Source organism: Planococcus citri, chromosome 4, assembly GCF_950023065.1.
Source record: "Planococcus citri chromosome 4, ihPlaCitr1.1, whole genome shotgun sequence".
Taxonomy (NCBI): Eukaryota; Metazoa; Arthropoda; class Insecta; order Hemiptera; family Pseudococcidae; genus Planococcus; species Planococcus citri.
Window position 1 is genome coordinate 45767003 of NC_088680.1, and position 13051 is coordinate 45780053.

The following is a 13051-nucleotide window of genomic DNA, read 5'->3' on the forward strand; positions in this document are numbered from 1 at the left end:
TTAAAGCAAAAACAAAAAAAAACATTATAATTTTATTAATATCACCAAAGGTGCATTTTTTTTTTGTTTGCAATAACCTAACCCAATCCAATCTCTTTTGTCAAAAAATCTTTGAAATGCAAAAAAAGCTGAAATGTTTACAGAATGAAAGTAGAATTTTTTAGGACCGATTTGACTCAAAAATATCACTGGCACGGTGATTTCTGACTCTGGCAACTTTTTGGAGGGAAAGTTATGTAATTTTTTGGAATATTTCTTCAATTTTGCTCAAAATGAGAGGAAAATTACGTTATTGGCAAACTTTAAGTATTGAAAACAATCATATGATTGATATTTTCACTCATCAGGGCTATTACCTTCAAATTATCTCCTTCATTGCCAATTTACTCGTAGATAATTTCGATAATTTTTTCCCTATGGGTAGTTTTCTAAAATATCTTATGGATATTGTACCTAGTTAAATATCACGATACCTAAATATTTATTCAATCCTGTAAGATCTTTCGCAATGATTTTTCACTGTTTTTTCAGCTTTCAGGAATGCCAAAAATGTAAAAATTTTATGCATTATTTTCTCGTTAGCAATTTCAAAAAATAAACGTAGATCTGGGACATTGCTGTCAAACTACAAGATTATTTTTGAGGTTCTGTTCAAAATTTACCAAGTGTTCATTTTTGAGAAACTATTGTGTTTTGAAAATATTTTAGTATTAACAACATTCATCACATGGAAATGTAAAAACATAATATGTATCAATCCTGAAACTGAGGGGATATTTTAGAATGGATACAGTGGCACCAATATTTTGAAAACTCCAGAAAACATTTTTATCTCTTTTTCTCAATTTTCGGAATTTGGTAATAATGACCAAAAAATGGGATTTCCATATTTAAAGGTATACCTATCACCTACTTATTCTCTTTTAAAAATCGTAAGTATTCGTAAATAATGCCCAGATCTATGATTCATTCTTCATTCTCTCGATGGTAAGGAAAATGGTGTGTTCCTTATCGCAAAATACTCATTACTTACTTACCTTTCAACAACTAATAAAACACAAAAAGTGCGAAAAAAATTCTTTAAATTTATGTGAAACTTCCTCGACAGTTATTAACGCCGAATTGCAAAACATTCGCAACAAATTCCTGAAAAATGGCGGATTTGCTTCCAATAAATTAAAGTAGGTGATCTAAAAATAATTTATATTTTTTCAGAAGTCTCGCGAATAATTCAGTATCCAAAAACGTAATTGGATTCAAGCCAGTCGGTTTATTCGCTTTGGAAAGGTGCAATAAATTTTTTCGTTTTCTTATTTTTATACGTGTAGGTAACTATTTGCAAAGTACAACACCTCTCGATGACGTCTTCTACAATTATGCGTACCTACTCGTTTACTTACTTAATTATTTTTAATATGTACCAGGTGAAATTTATATTTGAGGGTAATTTACATCCTCGACGTATTTCTATTCACCAGCTCAACCGTCTGTAGTTGGTTTTTGGCGAATTTACACGAAAGGGTACCTAACTTAGTCTTCTATTTCTTCACTGAAAGAAACTATCTTCACTTTAAAAATTTAAAAGCTGGATTTGACGATGGACGAAATGATCGTATTCGAATCAAATATCATTGAGGTTTCCAAAAGACATAAGTGTCTGAGCAATTTCCCATCTTTTCTATTTTTTTTCTCAAAACACTTTTTGAAAACGAAAATTTGGGAAAATTGAAGAATCAATCTATGAATCTGATTAAAATTTGAATTTTGAATAAAAATTTTTCTTTAAGCATTTTGTGTATATTTAAAATAAAGAGATTACTACAATTTGAAAATATAATTTTTTTCATGAAAAGATATAAGAATGTAAGTAAGAGGGGTTTCCTACGAGACTTTTTGTTCGCCTTCCCCATTAGGTAGGTCCTACCTACTTTGAACTATACGTTGTTGGTTAAATCAGCTTGTGAAAAAGTTTCCCCAACCAGGAAAATTGGAGCACTTGCCATATTTATCTACGATAAGCTAAACCCTCACATGCACTATAGCTCATATGATATACCAGCGACACAAAGATGGCGATTGCTGCTAGTAAACGCATTGCGATGAATAAGTTATACAGCCAGTTATTAAAAGCTAATAGCGGTATCTTTTGTGAACGGCCATAGTCGGCTTTTAACTTAAATAGCATCGTAGATGAAAACTTTTAACAGAATATTTTTCATTTTTGAATAAGTATGTAGTACAGCCCTCTTTGAAAACTTCTCCGTAACGAAATTCAGTTGCGCGTTGTTCGGTTGCCAAAACTACATTATATAGTCTTGTTCATATTTTCAAACAGCTGTTTTTAAAATAAAGCTCCATTTTCGCTATTATTTACTTACGGCTACGTATATAGCATAAAATTATACTCGAAGCCGATATACACGCCGAAAAACTGGCAAAATATCAAATTATACATACACCAACGTCTAGCCCTGCCGCTGATACATTATAAAACGGCATGGCATAGGCTATACAACTGTATGTAGTACTTGTACACTGTACAGCCATCATACACGATGAGGCGAACAGCAGAAAACCACAGCGACCAATAGTGCCAGTCTCTGTTTCGGTTTATCCAATGCTGTATGGTATATGTAGAGTTTTATATGCATATGTACTTACGGATTATAATAGAAAATATGGAAAACGTGCGGTGGTGGTACAAGTCCGAACAAATTACAAATTACATCCGCCGAAACGATTAAGCATCGACGACGTTGCCCGGTTAAAAGTTGGCGAAATTAATTAAGCCAGGCGCGGATTACAAGTGTCGCCATCTCATTCGTGTCCGCCGCGCCATTATTTATGACCAACGAACGCGCACAGAATAGGAAAAAGGCTGGAAAAATAAGACATTTATTAATCGTCCAGTCTGCGTTGATTAATAACGCGACACGTCTTTTTATAAGAAGAAAAAAATTCCTCGCACCATCGAGTGTAGGTACACCTTTAGCTTTGCAGCAGCCATATCTTCAACGTAGATTAATAATTACATAAGCATGCACTACGTTTATAAGACGTACCTACGTAATACCGAGAAGACGACCGACGAGTCATCGTTTTCAGAAAATTATTGTTTAGGGTGGGAGAATTATACAAGGTGTCCCATCGAATGTTCGCTATTATTTGTACATACGTGCATGATCTAATAGTTGAGAAAAAGTGAAAAACAAAAAAAAAACCTGACCAAAAAGTAATTCCTTAGTCACTCAAGATAACATTTTTCTCATTTTTTTTCACCAGCGCTTGGGCATCTTCCAAACAAAATTTATAGCTACCCAAAAGGAAAATTGAGGTGACATTTGAAAAAAAAAATTCTTGATAAGTATGTAAGTATGTATTTATCAAAAAGTAATTAATTTTTCAAAATTAATGAGGAGGGGGGTACCTGTTTTTGAATTTGAAAAAAAAATAATAATTTTGGCCGTGTGATCAGTAGTTTGCTAGTTTTTGAGAGGCGCCGATTTCAAATTTTAACTTGATTTTTTGCTACGAGTCTCCCAGACCCCTCAATAACCTCTCAACACACGACATTCAATTTTATGAACTGCAGGGTCTTATTGTAAAGTTCAAAAAGCTACTGTCAAAATGGTGCATCGAAATTCAAAACCACCTAAAGTTGTGAAAATTCAGCAAAGTATCTACCTTTATCCGTAGGTCGTATGAACTTTTCAAATTTTTTGAAATGATGAGGCTTATTGAAGTTGTCAACGAGATTTTGTGTTAAAAAAATGAGTTGCGACGTTTGAAATCAGAGCATCTAAAAACCCAACAAACCGTAAGTCTTACAAATTTTCCAAGATTTTTGAGACCTGAATAATAATGGCTTTGAAATCCGCTCTAAGAAATTCAGATCAATGAAGAATGAGCTCCAAAATCAGAAAAAAATCTCTCCCCCCCCCCCAAAGAAATTAAAAAAGAAATCATTTTACATTTTTCAGCGTATTTTATACCTCTGATAGTTGTTTTTTCTTAAAAGAATTTTTCGTGTGGTGGCTGCAATGACTTATCAAGTAAGAAGAGTTTGTTGTAAAGGACCATCAAAACCCCATTTTGGATTCTAAAATTCATTTTTGGATTTTTGGCAAATTTTTGAAACTTGAAAAAATTTAAAAAGCTGTTAGTTTTTCAGCTTTTTAATTTTTTTTATTAATTCATACAATGTGGAGCTGGGTGAGTAATTAACTATGCACCCCCTTCCCTCCATAGCCACTTTGAGACATGTCCGTTTTATGCCTTTCTAAAGTCTCCAGCAAGTCATCAATTTTCTCCAAAAAAAACATTTTTCCATCCTCCAGATGAATTCGAAATTTTTATGGAAAATTCGCTAGAGGGTCAAAAATGACCTCGACTTAAAGGGTAGATACCTTTCAAGATTTATTTTCATTTTTTTCAAACAAAAAAAAAAAAAACAATGAAAAATGATTTATTTCCTTGAAAACAGATTTTTTGATTTTTTTACATTTCAAAAATTCAAAAATGAACTTTAGCACCTAAAATTTTGGTTATGGAGTTTTTAGGACGTGCTCTTTCAATGTAGCTTTATCTTGTTGATATCGGAAGGTTAGTAAAAAAAATTTCCTCATGTTTATTCATTTTGTCTAAAATTCACTTTTGAATATACGAGTACATATGTATCTACGTCCCTGAAATTCCAAGTTGGAATTCTAAAATGGTGAAAAAGGTACCCAATACTTAAACATCAGCTGAACTTGAAGGTACTTAAGTTCATTTTTGATCTTTGAAGAGTGATTTTAGATTTCTGGAGAGAATTGAAAACTTACTGGAGGCTCCAAATGGTTTAGAAATGGTCATTTTTGAGTTTAAAAGATCGAAATTAGTCTATTAAAAAATTTATGAGAAATTAATTTGGGAACTTATTGTGAGATTTGTGGATGGCAGAAAACTCGTAAGAAAGTGAGTCAAAATTTGAAAAAAGCACTATCGAAAACATAATAAACCAAATTTCAAATAATTTTCAACTTTTTTTTCAAAATTTAACCTAAATTAAAAGGAGAGGAAATCTCAAATTTCAAAAAAAAAAAAGTTGAAAATTTGTATGATCCATGAGTTTTTTTTAGATAGGTATTTTGAGTCACCGATTTAAAATTTCAGCCAACTTTTTTGATATGAGGCTCCGAAGCCCCACAATAAGACTTCAAAAATTTCAAAAAAATTTCAAAATTATGTGCATCGATTTTTTTTGTTTTTTTTTCTCCTGAGTGTGAATTACGTGGCCCATCAGTTCATGTTTTAATTTATTGAATTTAAAATTGAAACAAAAATTTAAAACTGTAATTGCAAAGTAATCTTTGATAGAGAAAAAGACTATACCTATACCTAGTTAAATGATGCTCAACAGTATGAACTCGTAAAAAAATCTTGAGCAAAATTGAAAGGATCAAGGCCAGAAATGGTTCATCTTGGCATAGGAAAAAATTCCAAAATCTTATTACGTCATAATTATGTAATATTTTGTAAAAATAAAAAATAAAATAAATAAAGCTAACGTGAATAAAATTGAAAATAAACATTGAAAAATGAAAAAAAAATATAATACGACTAAAATACACACCTTCCTCCAACTCTGAAATGTGTCAAATGATAAATTTTTCGATGAATTTATTTTAGGTAGGTAATTTTGTCAAAATCAGTGCCTACTACGAAAAAATTTTCCTTGAAAAATTATTACTTCCTTAAAATATCAATCTATAGGCTCCTTTTAATAAATTTTTTCGCACTATTCTCATGACCATTCGCACTCAAATCTTTAGTATAGGAACCTGTGACAATTTTTCAGAACATCCTGTATGCATATTACAATACTTAAGTACAGTACTTTTCTTTTACTCTTGTGTGGGTACCAATACCATTCTCATCTCCTGAACCCAGACATATTTCATACCTCGCTCAAGCCATGGCCATCAATTCACCAAACATTTTCATACGAATATTATTCAGTTAGGTATACCTTACAAATATCACTATTCCTACAATTCCCTGCGAACTCGTCACCATTGGCTTAGAGTTACTATCGAGCTCGAGCAGGGGGTTAATGTGAGAAATCGAATGCCAGATATTTTCTGTACGCGATGTGCGCCCATGTCGAGAGTTCAGCCGACTGATTTAGTGCTGTAATCAGATAAATGAGACGATTAATGTTGTTTTTATCATTTTTACTTGTTGTCTTAGGTGTAATAACAAATTGAAGCCATCTTCGTATTTGTCCTTTACACGAGCATCGTTTTAGATGGTGAATATCTTTGGTGTCTGAGCTCGATTTGTATAAGCTCATGGCGTAGAAAGGTGTAGTTATCTTTTGGTCGGTCTTGTGGTCTGATTTATTAGGCGAGGAGAGCTATTATGATGAAATTTTCAAATGTACTTGAGAAAACAAGTACATTACTATTCCGGGTATGGGTACTTTTGGAGTTGTATTTTTTCTTCTGCTTAAGTAGGTATACCTATACAAATTATTATTGTTTTGACTAAAAAAATTCATAAATATTCAAAAATTGAATGTGTCATTTGTAAATTGGATTTTCTGCCTCATCTGGCATTAAAATTAGAGCCCCTGCAAGGCTATAAAATAAAACCTTAAAAAATGTATCTAACTAGAGAAATATTGTGAAAATAATTTTCAAAGTAGGGTACCTATCCGATAGGCTCGTAAGAAGAAAAAAAAGAAAAAATCGTCACGAATTGAATCCTTCCTTCTCCTCAACAATAATAATTCTCTAAGATGTGCCCAATTTAAACATCGAATACTCCATTGTAAACATCAATAATCGTCTGCTTATATTTTTCCATCAGCTTATAAAAGAAAAAGAAGATAGGTACAAGTACCTAAACTATCATCTCTCGCATATATTCTACAAATCGCAGTAAATTGGAATAATTCGCAACATCGAACATCTGCGCTTAAGGAGGAAAAATTTGTCAACCATCAGCTCGTAAAAAAGGCATGTTTACTTTCGGGTGAACATTACAATAAAGAGAAATACGTTTTATTGCATAGGCACATTTGAAGAAAAAAAAACTAGGGGAAACATAACATCGTACTATAAGACGTGTATAGTAAGGCATACTCGTATCATGGCATAAATAGTAGTATTTTGGTTCAAGAAGAGAAAAAACTAGAAAGAGAGAGAGAAATAGAGAGGAAAGCTTAGGCGGAGAAAAAATAATATTAGCATCGAGTAAAAAAAAAAAAACTTGGTAGGAAACGTGGTCGTAACTTTAAAGCCTGTGTAAACCGCACGCAAAAAGTTGTTTTATATAAAAATTATTATAAACGTCTGAGAAAGACTTAGCTTTTAAAACAAACTTTCATCGAGGTCTATCTCGTGATCTCGTATCAAGTGTTTCTCAAATATGTGATCGCCATTGCGCTCGCTGATGTTTACTATAGAAGAAATGAATGGGCTGAAAAACAACATTTTGTATTTGAAATATTTACCTGTCTACTTGATGATTTTGTTCCTACCTATACTCAACAGAGTTGATGTGGTTTTTGATGGAAATCTATCTATATAGGGCTACGATAGGTAGGTAGCAATTTATGAAAATAAAATTCCAAACGGTTTTTGGTAGGTATTCATGATTTTAGGAGAGGAATGAAGAATGTTCCTCCTCCTTATGATAGCCTGTCTTCAAAATTAAAGGAACTATAAGCGATGGAATTTCAGTAAGGAGATAAAAAGTAACAATTTTTTCGAAATTTTTGAAATCATAAGCTATAGACAACACAATATTGTTTTGTGAAACAGTTCAACTTTGATTTGTAGAAACTATGGAGGATGAACCTCGATACTGAAATGAAGATTCATTTGTGAAGTATGAAATTATTGAATCTCTTTTTTTCATCAAAAGGGTTTTCCAAATTGAAAAATATAATTTTTGGTGATTTATTTGTGAGTTTGAGTTTTGAAAAATTGGGTTCGAAAATCAATCAATCACTATTTCAGATTTTCCCAGGTGTAGCAAGTCTGTGAAAATTATCCCAAGTTTAGTAGCTAGTTCTCCCTCGAAATACAAGACTTGAAGTATGTACTATACCTGTTTTCCTCTGGCGATGGTCCAAAATATCCCCCTCCCCTTGAAAATGTACTGAATTGAGAATTGAGATTTGGTTTTGAAAATTTAACTAAGGCTATATTATGCCTAGGTAATTTCTATGAGATTATTTTACTTTCCAAGAGATCAAAAGGACTTCTCGATTACCTCTCAATAAAGAAAGAGATTCTTACTGGTCAGATGAAAAAAATGACGAAGTAGGTACTCGTATTAGCTTGGACGAAATTTTTGATTTTGAATTTTCATTCCTCGATTTGTAGTGCATTTTTGAAAATTCAATTCCAGCCTTTTTCTGTGGAAAAAATTGAAATTTGATCAAACTGAGGTAAGAGACTGAAATTCGGTTTCCATGTTATTTTTCACTTCCAGAATCGATTGGTGGTGGTTTCAAACAATTTTGATGCCTCTAGCAAATTTTCGGATTTTTCAGTTTTTCAAAAATCCTACAAAAAGATGAAGTTTAGCTTTTATAATTTTGAATCAACCGGTTCAATGATCCTACCAACTCATTCATGGATTCAATTTTAAAAGTTTGCCTGGGACGATTTTTACTAAGTAGATGAAAAAATTTTCAAAATTAATTTTGCGCATTTTCTTTGAAAAAAAAAATCAAAAAATGACAAAACTGAGGAGAGAAGCTAAAATTAGGTTTTGTTTTGAGCAATTTTGAAGCTTCCTGCAGCGGGTTTTGGAATTTTTTAGTTTTTCAAACATCCTTTAGAAAGGTACAAATGAAATTCAGATTCTATAAATTGGATTTAAGACATTCTGGTGGTCCTTTTAATTTATTCAGGATTAAGTTTTCAAAATTCACCTCAACTGGTTCAAATGCAGATCTCACTTTAGCCATAACTTTTTTTTAAAATGAGAAATTCGTCTTCTACAAGCATTTTGAGTTAATCATGCTCTATTTTCAAACTCCCGACTTCATTCGTGATGGTTTTGACTTTTGAGCATGCTCTGGAGAATCCATCGAATTGTTAAATTTTTCATTTTCGAAGAACTGCATTAAGATTTGAAAAATTGTTCCGAAATCATCAAATTCAAATTTGAGGAAATTAATGCTATTTGACTCCCTTTTACTGTATTTTTTGAAAATCAGAAAAAAAAACAAAACATTTCATAAAAAAAACTTCAAAAATTATGTAGAGACTCCGAAACACTCAAAAATGATAGGAATCCATTTAGGAAGTGGAAAGTAGAAACAGATTTCACTTGAGATAATTTCAGGACTGCGTTTCAATTTGATCAGTTTTTTTTTTTTTTTTTTAAGAAATGGAAGGACTTTAAAACTTTTAAGACTTTATTAAAAAATCAAAACATGCAATTCAATATTTGAAATTTTTCCAAGAGATTTATTTAAATTCTATTTCGAGTTTGTTTTTCATCTCTTGGTCCGATCCAAACAATATACCAGCGATTTGGGTGTTTCCTTTTGTAGAAGCCAAAATGATCCTCATTTCTCCTTCATTTTTTCAAGTCCCTAAAAAAAAATGTATGGAAAGTCAACCATTAAAAATTGAAAAAATAAAATACTTAAATATTATCATTCATGCTTCAATGTTTCTGAGGTACCAGGTTTCATTTTTCTCTGAATTTTTTTATGCAGCTTTAGCTCTTACAGACATTAGGTATTCAATTTATTTTGCGTTGTTTTGTATGATTTGTTACTCCTATACCTACAATTAATTAATTGAGAATTTACTCTGTTCTTTTGTTTCAGGTGAGTGTCTGATTTTTCACATTGTGAATTTAACGAAGTAAGTTGTGTTTTCACTGTTCCAATTTTGGTCTAAAGAGGCTATGATTTTTGAGACTTCTCTTGTCTCTTCCCTTACCTTATAATCAATCAGCCCCCATAAAATTATCTATCAGTTTAAATCATTCGACGATCCACGCTTCTGACTGTTTTTCTCCTTTGATGCAGTGGAAGGTAGAAGGACTTTATAGTTGCCAATTACCATGGTTATAACTTGTGGCCGTCATTTATGGCGGATCTGGAAGCAAATATACTTAGAGGTACCTTGGTAAGGTGTAGCAGATTTTCGCAAGGTAGCAATAAGATATTTCTGGTAACACAGTTCCAGGCGCTTACCGGTCGTCGTAAATTTATTTATTTTAATTAAAAATCGTAAATCATAGGTAGCTCGTTGGTATTGACGTTTAATTTGAATTATTTTAGCAAACAATTTAAAGAGTAAAGTTTTTCGCCATGATATATGACTAGTCTTAGTGTTGGCGTTGGTTTGTGCGGCGCGAAATTAGCTACTGCTCTTGTCCCTCGTGTTTCTAGCAAAGTGTATATAGTACCACGCCAGAACGAAGCTAGGTACTCGAACGTGTCGTAAATTTCAGCCCCGCTGGCGCGGTGAAAGAAGGCAAAGGCATCGTATTGAAAAAAGTTTTATCATTTTTATAGCGCGACGAGGCTATTTTACGCTGGGATGCGTAACACGGGTGGAAAACACACACACAGACTCAGTCTGCTGCTTCTTTTTATTCCAAATACTACTACACCATTCCCGCGAGTAAAATTTACATGAAATTTAAAACGAAATCGTTTAAAAAGTTAGCTCCGATCTTGCCCCTTGTCTGTAGTTCGAATTCGCTGCATAGAAGATAATTTAAAAACGTGCTGCGGTGAGGTACGGTGTGTTCTACGCGATTTCCAAATATACAAGGCAAGGAAAAGTAAAGGGCGAGGAGAAAAAAAAGCCTGCGGAAGTATGGCTGAAATATCGACGACGTCGTCGTAGTCGTTGGTGTTGGTTTTGCGAATATCTCGTGATAAATTTCTATTCAAGGGCGAATAAAAACAACGGAAAACAATTAAAATCGACTCAGTGTATCCGAAATACTAGGCTATGTACTGATACTTCCAATCGCAACACGTTGCGAGCACTTTTTGTAGAGACATCTACAGCGAGCGAGAAAGAGAAAAGAAAGGGGACGTCGAAAAATGTAAAATGATAGAGAGTAACGTTTTTGCGAAACCCTTAGAAAAGAAAAACTTTTTAATATCGTAAAGCTAACGTTGTAAAGTTTTGCTGAAGGGCTGCGAAAATGCCAACTCCAGTATTCTTATTCTTGCGTCGCCACGCCTGGGGGTTATGCAAACAAGCCCTTCAAAAGTTTAAGTCCTAAGTTACTATAACTCATTATTATCTACAACACGTCACCCAACAAAGTAATATATCGCTATAAGCCTTTAGCAGTGTAGTTAAGGTTGGTCATAACTTACAAACTCAATACTTTGAAGATAAACTTGCCGAATACAGTTATTAGTTACGACAATATCTAAAATTATGCGCTATAAATTTGCAGCTTTTGAGCTTTACGTTCTAGACAATTTTTCAAAATATTTCTCACTTATATATTGTATCATGTACACCATAAGGGATACCGCAACTGACTAGAGTAAAAAGTACCTTGTGCGAGGGCACGAGGAAAGTTTACGATGGCGTAGGTGAATTTGCCCTTAGAAATGATTTCAGCTGGATGGTGGTTTATAAATGTAGGCGATGCTGTATTGCATGTGTCGTTATGTAGCGATTGGAGTGATTTTGCTTGATTTTGGTTCAACACTTGGAAATACATAAATGCATTTCATGTATGTGGTAGGTGTTTAACAATGGTTTTCCATCACGTAGAGTATTTTCATAGCAGAAAAAAAAGTTGAAGTAGAATACAAAAATACATCATCAAATCGAATCTCAGCTCCCTGCCGAATTTTGTGATTTTTTGACAGGATTTTGAAGACATTTGACCCACTTTCAAAAAAAAAGATCAACATTTGGTAAAATTGAAGTAGAAAACTAAAATTTAATTCACCAATCGATTAGTGATGGTTTCGAGATATTTGGGTCCTCTGCCGGATTTGAGGGCTTTCTAGTTTTTGAAAATTGGCATTATAAAAGTTGAATAGAAAATCAAAACTTTAAACTTGGATTTAGCATCTTTATGACATTTTCAATCAATTTAGGCTCGAATTTTCAAAATTTCATTTTTGAATTTAAATCTAAAAAATCTTTGAGTGAATTTTTGAAAAAAATAAATAAATAAAAATTTTTCGTCAACAAACATGTAAGTACATACCTACCTAAACATTGAAAGAGGAATTTTGGTTTACCTATCCTATTTCCTGGCCTCATTAAAATGATTGAAAATTATTTAGAAGTGATTTGAAGTCTTTAGAAAATTTTTGAATTTTTCTGTTCTCGAAGAAGATAAAAAATTTCCAGAATATAAATTTGAACTCACAGAAAAAAAATTAAAATTTGTGCCTAAAATATACATTAAAAGAACTATCAGAACTATTACATGGAATTTTTAGCCTCTAAATTCAATTTTTTTTAGCAGTTTCTCCAAAACTGGAAATTCCAAAAATCCTCCGAAGGTTCCAGAACGACTCGAATCCATCACAGATCGATTTAGGAGAATGAAAATTAAGTCTGAACTATATTTCAGATTCTCACCTGAATTTGATCACATTTTGATTTTTATCATTACACGATTCAAAATTCAAAAAGTCGTCAAAAATATAGAAATGAAATAATTCAGCATCTTAAATTTGGCCTGATGGCGTTTTTTTGATGTTCTGCTTGAAATTTTTGCAAGGGCTTCGATACCTTCAGGGAAGCATTTAAAATAATTTTCGGTGACTTGGCTCAAACTTTTCATCTTTTAATATAATTTTTACAATATTTCATTCCATTTTGATTGGTAGGTAAGTAAAAAATAAATTATTCGCAATTTCCTACCGTTTTTTTTTGTATCAGGTATTTTTTACGAAAAATTGCTGAAATTTCTTGATGCTACTTTATATTTTGCTTAGTCATGTTTACATGAAATTTTAAAACATATTTAAGCAATTTTCACAAAATTTTGAACTAGGTAGGTACCTACTAAAATATTACTTCAATAATTTTCATATCAA